Source organism: Stegodyphus dumicola, chromosome 9 (assembly GCF_044657685.1).
Source record: "Stegodyphus dumicola isolate Sdum_Otavi_A_Nest chromosome 9, ASM4465768v1".
In the NCBI taxonomy this organism is placed as follows: Eukaryota; Metazoa; Arthropoda; class Arachnida; order Araneae; family Eresidae; genus Stegodyphus; species Stegodyphus dumicola.
Genome location: NC_140776.1, coordinates 106,359,651 through 106,375,980, shown reverse-complemented (window position 1 = coordinate 106,375,980; position 16,330 = coordinate 106,359,651). Strand labels below are relative to the sequence as shown.

At 36.4% G+C, this 16,330-nt stretch overlaps 1 protein-coding gene and 1 non-coding gene across 2 annotated transcripts in view; both read left to right on the top strand.

Moving 5' to 3' along the window:
• The window catches only part of LOC118201007 (glycerophosphodiester phosphodiesterase 1), a 162,317-nt gene that overhangs the window by 64,607 nt on the left and 81,380 nt on the right, over window positions 1-16,330 (top strand). The window lies entirely within an intron of this gene.
• Window positions 12,102-12,211, top strand: LOC118201009 (U6 spliceosomal RNA). Its single transcript, XR_004760179.1, has one exon. It is a non-coding gene; the product is annotated as a U6 spliceosomal RNA (small nuclear RNA).

Here is a 16,330-nt window from a genome sequence, read left to right as displayed (position 1 = left end):
TGGATTGTCCAACTCTAAAGCCGAATTGTCTATTACTGAGATAGCGGCTGCGATGAAGGTGAAATCTGAGTCTATTGACTATTAACTTCTCATATATCTTCCCTAGGGAGGATAGAAGGCATATTGGCCTGAAGGAGCGCGGATTTTCTGCATCTTTATTCTTTTTTAAGAAGAGGACGACTTGTCCCTCTTTAAAGACGCGAGGGAAAACTCGATGGTGCAAGAGCTGATTGAAGAATTTAGTAAAGAAGGATGGTCTTGCCTTGTAGGCTATTCTAAGGATGTTATAATCGATGCCATCGGGTCCCGGTGCCTTTTTGAGAGGGAGATGGCGGTAGATCTGTCTGATTTCTGAGTCACTGAAGGGCTCGTCGGCTGGAGTTGCTGGAGGTGTTGAGTCTGCACGTATCTCCCTTTGCTCTGTTGTGTCCTGTGTTGGATCGTCATTCGGGAACAGTGCGTCTAAGTAGGTGGCAGCTGTGGCTCCTGCGATGTCTGTTGTAAGAGAGGGGTGGGCGAAGATCTGTGATGGCTGGTAGATTTTATTAGTCGACAATTTATGGAGGACGCTGTATGGATTGTTATTCTGCGTGCAAAAAGTTCTCCAACTTGTTATCTTTGCTGCGAGGATGTTCTTTTTGTATGATGCCCTTTCCTTACGGAAAATTGAAAGGTAGTGCATTTTTGTGTCCTCGTCGGTTGCTGTTCTTATTCTGCGCCTTAGAGCACGACATTTCTGACGCTGTTGCCTGAGTTCTTTACTCCACCATGAAATGCTGTGCCGTTTCTTGGCAGCTCGCGTTGGAAGCAAATTTGAGCAGATGGTCTTAATATTATCCAGAAGATGTTCTGTAAATTCTTCCATCTCGTCTTTGCCGTTGTAGGCTTCTAGTGTCTCCTGTTCTGCTGTTAATAAAGTAGAGAAGGCTGCTGTCAGAGGACGGATTTTGGCTTTGGGTAACTTAAAGCGCTTTAAAATACAGATGTTGGTGTCACAGTTGATTGTGAAGGTTATGTAACGGTGATCCGAGCAGCTTAGTTCGTCGCTAACTTTCCAGTCCTGTACTTGCGATAGAGCCGTTTCTGTTGCCAGGGTGACATCTGGCCAACCTTTGCAGTACGTATTATCAAAGGTAGGGGGTGCGCCGCTGGTATTGACCAAATGTAGGTCGTTTGCTGTTAAGTAGTCCTCTAGCGCTTGTCCCTTGGGAGTGATATCTTGGTATCCCCAGTTTACATGATGCGCATTAAGATCACCCCCATAGACTTGTGGCGTTGAATGGCATTTAGATCGGACGTACGTTGCGTTTGCTACGAAATTGTCGATGGAATCTGTTGGGGAGGAGTACGCAGATATAAGAATCAGTTGTGCATTTTTGAGCACAATTAAAACGGCAACAAAGTCTCTGTCCTGTTTAATTAGCAGCGGATTCCAGGCTGGGTTACAACATATTAGACCCGCTCTTGGTGCTTGATCTTGGTTCCTTGCTTTTGACTGGAAGACCTGCCATGCTATAGGAAAACCTGCAATGCGTCCTTCCTGGCAGTACGGCTCCTGGATCATCAGGAAGTCTACAGAATGCTCCGTTGCATGTTGTATCGCCTGTGCTGTAGCAACTTCTGCTCTTTGCAGGTTTATTTGTGTGCAGCGGATTATCTGTGCTGTCGTAGGGTTATTTGATTCTGTGGGTATCGGTTGATTATTACTTGTTGCTATTAGTTGGCTGTTAGTACGCTGTGCTGCGTTGTTGCCGTTCAATATATCGTGCGTATGTCGGGCATGAGGCTGTGTATGCTGCATGCGCGGTATTGATTTTACCACGTGTTCTGAAATTAAAATCGGCACAGTTGATGCAGATTGGTCTGCTGGCTCTGCATTCCTTAACGCTGTGACTTCCTGAGCAGAAGGCGCAATGTTGCTGGAATTTACCTTCACTTTGTAGGTGTCCGAATGCCTGACATCTATAGCACCGTCGCGTATTAAAATATTCTGAGATTCTGTAGACTCTCCATCCGAAGCTGATCTTTTTGAGTTGCGTAAGCTTGTCGTATGCCGCAGGTTCGCATTGGATAATCCACTTTGTTCCATTTCGTCCTTCTTTTAGTCTGTACAGAACCTTTGCTGTGGACTTTGTAAGAGCAAATTCTGAAGCTAGAGTCCTTTCGACCTCCTCCCTCTGTACTTCTGGCGGTACAGCGTGAATTGCAACCCTAGGATGCCTTTTTTCCGGGAGTTTCGTCTGTACAAGTTTTTGACCTTCTTCACTGCCCAATGTATTGGCTAGTTTAGAGAGGTCTTCTTTTGTGGGGCAATCTACTGCCAGTCCTCCTTTTTGGATTTTCCTTATTGCATTAACTCTAACTCCTAAGGTAGCAAGGGGGAATTTTTCATTCAAGGTGGCTTTTAGATCTTTGCCTGTTCCTTTGGCGTCTTGGGCCGGATAGATCAGCAGAGTATGGGTTCTGGGTTTTCTAGACTGGCTGGGCTTCTGAATCAGCTTTGCTGCCTCCGCAAAAGATCTTGGGATGGGAACCTGGGGAATTACAGCTGTTTCTACGTCAGTGAAAGGGCTTGGTGCTGCTGAATCACTTGGTCCTGCGTTAGGTTGGAAGTGCGCTAAGCCGCAACAGACGAGGGTAGATGTGTTTGTGCCTGCCTCGTGTGTTGGCGGTTTTGGACTGAAATCTGGCCCTTCGAGTGCCAATCCTTTTAGCACTTCCAGTGAATCCTTGAGCCTGTTCCTTAAGACTTGGGAAAGAACGTGTTTGCCTCCTCGATAAGTGTCGGCAATTAGATATATATAAAGAAATATTTTGGGGGTCTGTGTTACTTCTTAGGTCTCACTCAGATCATCTATAAATAATTAGAGAAAGGGGATGTAAAACCGGCTACGCGAAATAGTACACTGAATGCCAGTTCATGTTGGCCCCGCCATGATGGGTCGATTCATGTATAAAGGTAAACAGTTGGAGGGGAAAGGTTCGGGGCAGGTAGTGTGCGAGAGTTTGTTTTCGTTAATAAGACAAAATCGATCACTACGTGCCTAAGGTAAAGACTACGAAACATATTGTTAAAATTACACTGATTTTGAGAACAAATATGAACGTACGCAGGCTCAGAAAGGTGTCTTTAGGCGTAATTTGCATAAAATACCATTAAAAGTTCACTAGTGTTCTAAGTTTTGCCATACATACATTTTTCTTATAGTTACCATTTACACATTTTCATATATTTTATTAAATTTGATATAGTACTTGTGATATTATTTGCAGTACTTGTGATTTTTCTCTATGCTAAGTCGAAAATCATTTATGTTAAGTATTAAAATTAGAACGGGAACTTATAAACGTTCAATGACGAGTAGGTAACATGTACACACACCGATGCAAATACAAAGAAAACCAACCAGAAGTTTGCTTTGGCAGCGGCCATGAATAGTCGTTACGTCATATCGTGACGTATCATGGCTTCATTTTCATTGCATGGACATACGGGCTAATACGGAAGACTTAATGCATTTATCCTAACTTCCTTGTAACAGCACCACTGGTGCTAAACATAAATAAATTAAAATAAAAAACATTTAAAACAAATTTTTATAAAATAAGCTTTTATTTAAAACTCGTAGAATAATTACTGAAGTAAAAGATGAATACGCCCCAAGGGGCGTTTTGTAACGTGTTGTGTGTTACCTTTACTTATCAAATATCATGTTCTTCTTACTTAAACCATAAAATTCAATTCAACAGCAATATCGCAAAATATTTAAAAGAGCATATCCCTATTATTATCATATATTTAAAGAGCAGCCTTGCGTGCTGGAGGGCCTCTTTTTTGTTGTTGTTGTTGTTGTTGTTGTTGTGTGTGTTTGTGTGTGTGTACAGTGTTGCTGTTGCTGGCTTTGAAATTTTTGAGTTTGTTAATCAAAAATTCTTTGTTTGACAAAGTATGAAATAGATAATAAAACAAATTCCAAATTTGGGCTTCCAGATCGCCATATTCGAATGGAGGACTACTTGCACATTGCGAGAAACATACATACATTCATGCAGATTCTTCATTATTTAATTTCATTAAATATGATGCACTGCTCTAATATTTGGTGGCAACAATTTGAAAAGTGATGCAAAATGCTAAAACGAAATTAATAGCCCATCTGGGCAAATTGCCCCTTTGGGCTAAAAGTAATTTATCATATAGTTTAGCGTTAACATGAGATTAAATACTTCTCTTTGCGAAATTCGTTAACAGTTTTGTGTCACGTGTAACAAAAGCTTGAGGCATCAATTTTAATGGCTTGTATTTTTGACACTAGAATTCGATTATCAGATTTCATTTTTAAGCGTCCACATTTCTATTATTTGTGATATAAAATTGTAAAGGAATTTTGTAAAGAGACTTATTTAATTTCTTTCGCTAGATGGTAAATTATTTTTCTTCTTTTAAGTCATTAAATATGAGTTTTATATAAACGCTTATTTTATAAAATCTTTTTCTTACATTTTTAAGAAATTTTTATTTTCAACTTTTTAGTCTCAATAACAAATTATCAGTGAAATTATTAAATTAAAAAATCATCTTTTCAACAATGAATAATCACACTTTTATTTGCAACAGTTATTTACGTCAAATGATCGAAAACATCCAGCGATTTAATGAAAAACTAAAGGAAGAAAAGAAAAAGAAAAGAAACATAAAATTACTTTACAGTTTCTTATGAACTTCATTTAAAAGATTATTTAAAAGTTTTTTCCTGCTTTATTCGATGGTGCAAGCTGTAAAGTTCTGAAAAATTGTTTAAAAATTAAATTACAAAAATGAAAATCGAACTAAAAAGAAAAGAAAAAAAAAAAAGGGAAAAAAATCTTTTTGGCACATTGCATTGTTATCCACAAACGCTGTGTGCAGAAAATTTGAATTCGATAGGAAATAGATTAAAACTCGATGGCAGCATCCGACCGTACCGACAAACACCATACCATAAGTGAACTAAATGAAAGTTATAAAAACGGTATACACCAAGGTGTTGGATGTCCGCACGTCATCAAAGAAAAAAGACGTCGGAGACTGTCCCGCTTCGTATAGCAAAATCGGCGCCAGACAGTGGCTTAGCTGACAGCCCAATACAATGCAGGTCCAAGTGTAAGTGTTTTGGAACACACACTTCAGTGGACAGCCCAATACAATGCAGGTCCAAGTGTAAGTGTTTTGGAACACACACTTCAGTGGACAGCCCAATACAATGCAGGTCCAAGTGTAAGTGTTTTGGAACACACAGTTCAGTGGACACTGTTGGATATGGGACTGCGCAACAGACATCCCACTCATGTGCCTCTGTTAATCAAGTGTCATTGTCAACTACGCGTACAATGGACCCAGGAACATCGAGACTGGGCCATGGATAAGAGGAAGACAGTTGCCTGACTGGATGAATCACAATTTCTCATTCATTACGTTGATGGTCGTGTCAGAGTACGCCGTCTTCCAGGCAGGCAAGCAATTGTTTCCCTCTTGTACAGCAGGTCATACACAGGCTGGTGGTGGCGGTATTTTGCTTTCGAGAACTATCTCATGGGCGACTGTGGGACCCTTAGTTGTGGTAGAAGAAACCATGAAAGCTGCGGACTATCTGAACATAACTGCGGATCATTTGCATCCTTACATGGCGTAAGTCTTCCCAGCTGGAAATGGAATCTTCCAGTAGGACAACTCTCCATGTCACAAAGCTCGAATTGTGTTGGAGTGGTTAAAGAAACATAAGGATGGATTCTAGTTAATATCCTGGCCACCTCACTCACGGATTATAATCCGATAGAGCACATTTGGGATGTCATGGAACGGGAGCTCAGAAGCTCACACCAACATGTCGCAATATCTGGACTTTGCGTGACCGCTTCGTAGACATTTGGTACAACCTGTCTTCAGTCATCTACCAAAAACTTGTGGCATCCATCCCAAGGTGAGTTGCAGCTGTTTTTCAGGCGCACAACGTGTTATTGTGTAGGTGGTCATAATGTTTTGGCTCTTCAGTGTATATCACACTGTAAATTAATTAACTTCATATAACGATTTTCTGGTGCGTTATTCACCCTCGTTTTTAATAGTAACGAAAATAATGTAAGCACGGAAAATAATTAAAATATTTAAGTCTTTGGCAACAAATACATAACTGAAATGCATTCGAGGGTCGCATAAAATTGCATCGGGGTTTGCCATTTTGAGACTTTTATACTGCACTGCTTCCCTATTTTTGCTCTTATCGAAAATATTTTCATATCTAAGATGGTTAGACTGTCTACAAAATGACCTACTGGTTTAAAAAGCAAAAACTGGAAAACGCTAGCGGTGAGAGGATTGGCTTCAAAAATGCTTCTTGAGAAGGCCAGGGCTCACCCTGGGCTGTCGGGCCATTGAGGAAGGAAGGAAAGGAAAGCATTTCCGTAACTACGAAACGTCCCGGTTTTTAACCTTTACCGAGGAAAATGTTTTCTAACAATAAGTAACATTTATTGAGTTAATGAAATTTAAATTCTGCAAATTCCATTTTCCTTATCCTTAATGATTTTCAGTATGATTTTTCTCAAAAAACAATTTTTTCCTCCACCTGAATTGTCTTTATCAATTGTGCACGTTAGTAAATCCTTTTATGAAGATTCAACCACTGTTGAATCAGTCAATATTGGTGTTTAATTTTGCTTTATGTTAATATATGGTGCTTTATTAAGTTTATCCACACAATAGTATGTACATTAATAATTATTTTCGACGCCAACGTTTCGACGCCAGGGCAATTCGACGCAGGGGCAGTTCGACGCCACATTTTTTTCGTATTTTTATTTATTTTTAGAATAAATATGAAGTAATATAAATAAGTAATATGACCGATTTTTATTTATTGAATTAGCGATTGTTTGTATGCATATTTGAAATAAATATTATGTGTGTATATGTGTGAAAGTGTTCTAGATTTTTGTTTGTGTCCCAGATTAGTGAGAAGCCACCTCGCCAACGTCAAGGCCTCGGGACATGACGGAGCGTTTTTTTTTATTTATTTCACAAAACAGCATCAAAAAGGCAAAATACACAAATGGTAAATAAACATATGGTTACAAAGTAGTTATATTATATTGCAGACAAATATAATTATAGATAAATAAGATTGCAGATAAATAAGATTACACATAAATAAGATTACATCACAGGACTGTTATTATACTAATCCATTGCAAAATTATGCGCCACACCTTTCAGGTATTCCATTATTTCTCGATTTTCAAAATCTTCAACTATTACTTTAATTCTCATATCAGCTCGCAGATACCTATTCCGCTTGTGCAGTGGTTCATCTCCACGTACAAATTGTTCATAACATTGATCAATCGATTTTTGAACACGCTTGAGAACATCTATGAATTCCCATAATGTGGAGTGTGAAACATCAAATGATGATGAAACCAAATTTATTTGAATTATGATGCAAACTTATTCTAAAAATAAATAAAAATACGAAAAGTATGGCGTCAAACAAAAGCAAAAAATGTATGGCGTCGAACTGACCCCGCGTCGAAACGACCTCGTGTCGAATTGACCACGCGTCGAAACGCTGGCGTCGAACCGTTGGCGTCGAAGCGGTGGCGTCGAACTGACCTGTACCACCAAAAAGTACTTAATGTCTCTACAATGTAATGAGCCAAAGCGCATAAAATTTAGAATATCTTAGTAAATATTATCATCCGAATCAGTAACCTGAATCGTGCATTTTAGAACAAATCGTTCAGGAACCGATGTATCTAAATCATGCATCTAAGGTGAATTTGAGTCAGTTTGGAATTCTTTCAAATGCCGTCGTTGTGCAGATCGGAAATTTCCGACTTTTCTCCTCATTGAACAATCTGCTTATCATTACAATTTTACCTCTGCGTTCGAAAAGTGATTCCGGTATTTGACAAGGATAAGGCAGTACTGCCAACACCATCTAGATAGTTACAAGTCCTGAGCCAACATCATCTAGGTAGTTACAAGGCCTGAGCCAACACTTTTTAGATAATTACGAGACGTTGTTATCTCAGGCCTTATTCCTCGAGACGGTGTTGGTATTGCCCAGTATCTTTTTGAGCTGAATTGTCATGCAGGGTTCTCAACAAAGGTGTCGAATTTGTCCAATAAAATACTTTATTTTCAGAAAGTAGAAAATATTTTAACATCTTTAAAAACGCGCAAAGTTTAAGATTGAAAACTAAATTTTTGCATGTGACCTGTACGACTTGCACTGGAGTATTCCACTCTCTTGTTGAAATTCGTAAACGAATTTTCACTTATCTGCCTACGGAGATGGCTAATGATGCATTCAATTTTCGTTTTATTTTATTTATTTTATTTTTATTTATTCATTTTTTATTTATTTATTTATTTATTTATTTATTTTTATTATTTATTTATTTTTTATTTATTTTTTTTTTCCCTAAGTTCGTTATTTTTGGGACTTGGAAGAACACTGTCACGTAAAATCAGCTATTAACAGACCGGCTAGATCGAGAAAACATGAGTCTGATGTCAAACCCATGTTCTCAATTTTTTTTTATCCTTCTGCAAATGTTGTTTTATTATGTGCACATTCATGTCCAAAGATAGCACAAAGCTTTCTAACATAACACTCGACATTCTTGCCATTTATTTTCACAATCAAACTTGCTGCCGCTTTGTGTGGCTTTCCATGTCGATTAAGTTGCATCGAAGCTGTGAAATGAATTGACAGTGATAAAATGCCAGTATTAGCAGGTCAAATCATCGGAACATCTACCTGTCGTAAGTATGTAAAAATATTTCCCCCTTTCTTGGAATAACGATTTCGTCTGGGCATATTAACACATTTATTGGGACACCATTTAGTTCTGCAATGACTTTTTCAAGGTTTTCATTCTGATTTTTAGTTGAAAAAACACTTTTCTGGTCGGTTTTTACCTTGTGCATTCTTCATGTGTTTGTCTGTCCTGCTGTGCGCGGTTCCTTAGTCTGGCTTCGTTCTGTACTTCTCCATCCATTATTGCGAGGACAGTTTTACGAGATTTTTGCTGTTGTTGGAAACTAATATCTCCATTTGTTTGTTGTTCTGCTGCAAAGAGTGTTGATTTTTTTTTTTTTTTTTTTTTTTTCCATTCCTGTCTGGCTTCGTTATGATACTTGTGAAGACGTTTTTATCGTGAAATTGTTCCGCCATTTTGTTGTTGTTTGTCGTTCCTCCTGAATAAGAATTTCGATGAGCTTCCTTGTTTTCTTTAGCATAGTTGTGAGTTGAATATTGTGACGTTTTCTTTCGTATTCATTAGGAGCAGGTTTTGCGTATGCTTGCATTGATTTCAAGTTCATCCTCTGAAGTTTAGCTGTCATGATATCCCAGACAACAAAAGACTGTGAGATTATTCCAAGAAAATTCTTTTATCTTCCTATCACATAACTAAGATTTATGCTTTCTCACTTTTCTCTCGGTAACGTCACAGCAAGTTAACGAATTTTATTGTGGAGAGGAGTGCAGGACTGCGTCTGTCGGTGGCATGAGACACCTGTTACAGTTCGTTTGGCGAAGAAGCGAAGATTCCAGGATGATGCGGTAAATAATATATTGGATTCTGCCCTGTGTCATTTTGTTTAGTTACTGAATCTACGATTCACAGCTTATGGCATTCTTGTATCACAAATGTGTAGTCAACATGCAAAGGTGGATCCTTTTAAAATCTCCGAATTGACGAAAGAATTCATTTCTTAGCATATATGATTATTATATAGATTAACCCGTTATTTTGTAATTTCAGCCTTTACTACAACTTTTCCTTTCTATCTTCTCACCAGAAATGTAAATGGGGTTAGAGAGTATTTAAGCTGAGGTTTTTTGGATTGTAAGACAGAACATGTTTCTGCCTCTCGCAGGCACTTTACTTAATTCCTGCCAGCTCTGCTAAGTTTGTAATTATTCGTCTTTGCTGATGATATTTGAATTACTTACACTGGTTAGAATTTTTGAGCGAGCCTAGTTTAAAATTTAGTTGTGTAAACTTTGACTACTAGTCTACGTTTTAAATTTGAATTTGACTGTTACTTTAGTTGCACAGCCTGATGTTGTGGTTGATTCTGTTAACACAAGGACGTTCACTTATGTTCTAGTATCTTCTTAAATAGAGTGATTTGTTTAAACTTTTCCAAGTTATAAGGTATTTTTTCCTTCCTTGCAGCATGCCTTCATGGTGTAACAGTAGCACACTCAGCGCGTATTCGAGAGGTCCAAGTTCGATCCCAGTCGAGGGCATAGCTCATTTTTCATGTCTCCTGTTTCAATGACTCTGCAAAGTCTGTGTAGTTACATGACATAGCAATAATTCGTTTTACGTATATTAGGGGCTTGTACTGTTTAGCATTACATTTAAGTGAAACCCAACATGCATTATCGTAATTATTTCCTAAATTATCATAATTATGTGTCCAATGAAGTTGTACTTCATAACGGCCTTCCTTAAAGTTTAAACTTGATTGGAAGTTTGATTTGGTTAAGCTTGATGTCGAAGAGTTTCATCAGAAGTGGACATTTTTAAGGAGTCATCATAGATGCGTATATGAATTTAACTTCCAAAAAGGGTTTTGATGCATTTTGCATTTTGATGGTGAGCAGTTAACTGAGTCGGTGTTAAAACTAATCGTCATCAAACTTGATCATAAGAAAAGCACTTAAATCTTTAGTGGATTTTGCTCTGATGTTTAAAGAGAATGTGTTACTGTACTTTGAATTGATCATCCCATCAGTGTATCTGTTAACATCATCGACGAACTTAAACGTTACTAGAGATTATTTCCCCAAAATAATCCGATCCAATTAGAATGTATATTTTATAATTGCTATATTTGCCATCTTCATAATTAGTTCAAAGATTGGATCTGTTTATTCAGTTTCTGGATAAACACTAGGATCGCAAATTACTGATGATTGTAACGTTTCAATAATCAAACATTTACAGTGGTGTAACAGTAGCACAGTCGGCGCGTATTCGAGAGGTTCGATCAAAGACGAGGGCATAGCTCATTTTTCATGTCTCCTTTTTCAATGACTCTGCAAAGTTTCGTTTTCTATATTATAGCATCTCGTAGGTAACAGTTCCACACTGCCCGGTTCCGCCCCGGTTTGGTAGGAGAATCCCCCTGGGGACGGGTTCAAAGGCACACCTCGTTTTCCTACCATCAAACAGCTCGAGAGAATTTCGGTTCGCGGTTAAGTGACCCCATGCCGCAAAGACACTGTGCACTCACCAAATCTCCGAGATTCGAATTCGAAACCAATGATACGGCAGCCAGCATCGCTAACTACTATATTAAGCAAGTCATCATGCCATTTGTAACTAAATTTTTATAAATTAAAAAATGTTACACACTATAGGACTATCAAATCACGCGCACACATAAACACACACACACACCAATATATATATATATATATATATATATATTTAAGGGGGAGAAAATCTAATTGTTAACTGGCCCTGCAACGTAAGTTCGAAATAACATCAAATATCCCATATTTTGAAATTAAATCTGTTGGTCAATTTTCGTCATTGTACGTATGTCGGACTTCTTGTGTTTTATTTTTTAGAATAAAAAATCAGAAGGCCAGATGGACCTAGGAATTCTTCTTCTTCCTTAGAGCGTTCCTTCGTGATGTACATGGAAGCACTTCCGATTATTCCGATTAGCAGAGGAAGGTCCGCAGTTCGAATCCTGACAAGGGCGTAACTGATATTCTAACGTTTCTCGCACCAAATATTTTAAGCTCTGGAATAATGTTTGAACTAAAATGTGTGTGTGTGGGCGAATAATTCGTCACCACTTGGCTTTAATGTCTGTGTGACTTTCTTCGCAGTCGCCCTTAAGTGGGATTGAATGTAAGGGTTTTTTTTTTTTTTTTTTTTTTTTTTTTTTTTCTTTTCCACGTTTGGCTAGTAACCGGAAGGGCCGCTGTTCGAATTCCGAATTAGTGATTATTTCCTGCCCTCAAATGAACCTAATGATATACAATAACCTCAAATAACCTAATAATATAAAGGTTTTCTTACGATTGAAAGTACTTGCTTCGGCAGTACATATACTAAAATTGGAACGACACAGAGAGGATTAGCATGGACCCTGCATGGATGACACAGTATATAAAAAAAGAACGGTTTCTTAATTTTTGCACTGGGTAAAAAAAATAGATTTAAACAGTATTAAAAAATAGTTTTCGTAATTTTTAAATTTTTTTTAATATTTAAAAGTGTCAAAACAGGACTATTTGCGTCATGTAAAACATTTTGATGACTGACGTATAAATAGATACTTTCAATAGCATTTTAATTAGGAAAATGCGAAAATTTGTTTATGAATTATTCACAATATCTTGCAAAAAATCTAAACTGTTCATAACGTTTCCGGAAATTTCACCGATGTTGTACCCTTAATCTTAATACTCTTTTTACTTAATCTTGATATTCTTATTGGATGAGAAACTGCAAAATGGAAAATTGTAAATTTGGTAAAAAATTAGTTTGACATTTATGTTTTCAGGGGAGGGGGAATTATGCAGAAATGTTTTGCTCTTGAGGTTATGAGGGACACCTATGTCTGATTTTATTGTCTATGTGTAATTTTAATTTTTGTGTATCTTTTTTTATTTAATTAACTAATTTAAAGATTTTTATGGTCATAAGTGATAAAGGCAAATTTTGATAATTATACAATACTAAAAGCCAGTTACCTTGTATTAGGAACTGTGGTTTTTAGATTATGTTGTATTTAAACATCTCACAGCCATCACGCTGATTCGCTTTGTAAAGACCTGCCCATTTTAATCAAAGTTGTTCTATGATTATATTGCATTCTGTTAGTTTTCTGTTATTATATATATTTTACATTTCTTTACGATTAAGAAAATGTGGATTGTTTTATAAGTTTTAAATAATTAAGTTTAATACAAATTTTATGAACATGTAAAAGAAAATTTTGGTTTGATATTAAGAACAAGAATTTTTCCGAAAGATCTTTCTTTCAAGACCAGGACTGAAAAATATTAAGATTATGATTATGGTATTCAAGCAAAGATTTTCGAGAACTGTGAACTTTTATAGTTATTTTTTTAAAAAAATTAAGACATTCTTTTGCAGCATTTTCACAGAAAAATGAACTTGTAGACTTTCAAAATTTCAATAAAATTTTCAATTTGCATTTATTGTAAAAAATGATATCTACAAGATTTTGTAATTTAAAAAAAAATATTTCAATCAAAATTTGACTTACCCCCCTATCAAAATTGTATTTTCCTTGTTCCTGTAATGCTTTCTTCTAGACATTTCTCGCCACGCCTTTTCTTCTTGAAGGGGATGTGTAAGATATAAATAATAAATTAATAATTTAAGAACAGCCCTATAACTCCTCTTTTAAATCCCCTCTTCCTTCTTAAAAAAAAAAAAAAAAAAAAAAAAAAATAGCAACGTAATATAATCTTTATGCCCTGTAATTCTGATAAAAGATTCGTCATTTATTCTCTGCTACGAAATTATTCCTAGAATGCCATGAAATCTCAACCTAGCATCCGGATATTAATCTGGTTGTGATCCGAATGTAATCTCGTATAAAAGGCTTTGCTACGCAGTCTCGCGTTTTTTTGCTTCGACTCTTCTTACTGGCCGTTCCTTTGTTCGCCGCTCTCTTTGCTTTGTCTTGCTGCTAAATACGCCATTATCTAAATTGTGATAAACTATATAAAACTGCGGGGTGCATATTGCACCCATGTTGATGTGTGACAAAGAATGTATTTTCATAATTAGTTCGTTGTCCAGCAATAAAAATTATGTTCAATTCTGTGACATCTGTCTACAAGTCTCTCTTATATATCCTTTAAACTACGGAGCGAAAAAAACTGCTCAAATCTGTTATAACTATCGCCCATATATATATATATGTGTGTGTGTGTGTGTGTGTGCAACGAAATGTTATGGCAGTCGCATAAACAAAATTTCAACGATCTACTTTTGATCGTTTTTGGGTTATGCGAAATACATACGTACGTGTTATGCGAAATACATACGTGCGTCTCAAAAATTTCCATTTTATAATCCGTTTTGGGAAAAGAGGCTTTTATTCTGTCCGTACTTACAGACCTCATTCCAAAAAATAGTCAGAATGGATTCAGAAACGTCAAAATAAATATTTACGACGAAGTCTGAAAACTGAATTTTTTTGCGGTTTCCTTTACTTCGTACAAGGAAGTAAAAAGATCCAGTCTTTTGACTTCGGATCACGTAATGAGAGTAGCATTATCATTTTTACACCCACATATAAATGAGCTTGTAAAAAAAAAAAAAAAAAAAAAAAAAAAAGAATCTCAAATTTTTGTATAAAACGTAATTTATCTCATTAAATAAACATTTTGCTTACTTTGCAATGCGATTTTATTATCATATGTCCTTTTTATGAAATGTGTTGTAGATACATCAATCAATTAATCAAGTAAAATTCTTTTAAATTTATCTTATTGTTAGTCTCTACATTTAGTTGTTCAATGGGAACTGTGACGAAAAAAAGTTTGAGAATCGTAGACTCTATGGTGAACGGTTGCGAAAATAAAGGCCGCGTAATGACTTTTGCGGACGCGGTATTACAGTGCCGGATTTATGTATAAGCTGAACAAGCTATAGCTTAGGGCCTCCACTTTCTTGGGCCCTCCAAAAAATTGCTGCATATCCCATATAAAAAATATTGACTCATAACCGTCATAAAGCGCCCCATATCTCAAATAGCTTAGGATCTCGCCAATTCTAAATCCGGTCCTGGTGGTGTATAGTAACTAAGAATGAAGTTTAATTTTTCTTTGTTTCTTTCTGCCATTGTGTCTGTATTCCGTGGTTAACCGCATTGTGCCTGCCCACCAAAAACTGCAAGTTTAGAATAACAGCGCCGTAAATAGTCTTTTACAATGGCGCCCTCCTGTTTATGCTTCGCACTGTGCAAAAATTTGGTCGCGTAGTATTTGTTGTAAACCATCGTTTGCAGCCTTGGCGCCTTCGCATGGAATTCCTGTCAGATCGCGGTAAACAAGCCGCGAGGAATGATGCCATACTCAGCAGAAAGAATGAGAACTTGTTATTTTTCGGAGTGAAATATTGCTTTGAGAGCGTTTTGAAAGGGGACAGACTTCGATTTGGGGGCTGTTTATGCTTGCGAGCGCAGAATTAACGATTTTGTTATTGAGGAAGGGATACATGGATTATAACGTTTGTGAGAACAGGGAGCAAGCAATATTCATCAGATTCACTACATAAATATTTGGTACTCTTTAAATTTAAATGTTCTTTCAGTGCTGAGATGGCAGGCGACCTTTTTTGGAAAGGACAATCTTTTAATCAGTTTCCCTGTCCTTGCTCTTTTTTTGAGTTCGGAAAAAATGCCAATGCACTTTATTTCAAAATTAAAATTCCTTAAATTTTCATTTTTTACACAGACCAACTGATTGTTCTAAACAATTATTCCAACTGCTTCTAATTGATGATAATCCTATAGAAACCACACCGATTATTCAAATATATTTATTGATCTCGCGATATTTAATGCCAATATTCAGTTTAGCCCTTGAAGAAGTAAAAAGAAAAAAAAGAAAAAAAAATGATGTAGATATTTTCAATCTCTTGACCAAATTAAAAAAAAAAAAAGAAAAAATCTTACATCTGGATATAATGAGAGATTTTTTGACCTTAAAAATGTTAAAATATTACATAATGCAGAATCTCAAAGATTATCGAAGATTAAATTCTTTCTTTCTTCAGCAGTTTTTGATGAAAATTCTACATTTGGCAGACTGCCAATCCTAAATCTGTTAAGTAATTCATTTCGAACATACAAGTAACTTGACGAAGTTATTGAAGACTTGGAACTAGAAAAAAAGCTGGATTTGAATATGGATGACCTTTTTAATAAAGTACCTTTAATTTAAAAAAAAAAAAAAAAAAAACTTACGAGTGGAAAATAAAAGGCAACTGGAAACAAAACATTTTGTGGAAAATGGCGTATGATTTTAAAAAGTGCTAATTATAAATGTATGGATATTTACAAAATAGTTTCGTATGTGTTTTCAATTATTGCTGTATCAGCATGCTGTGAAAGAATTTTTAGTTTCATATTGACTAAATGGAGAAATGAACGAAATAGGTGTTCGATATAATTCATAAAAGATGAATTATTTATGTGTTTTAACTTTCTTTCAAGTTGCTCAAAATTTGCCGAAAAAAATAAAAAGCGATGCCCATTTTCTAAAGTCTGCCA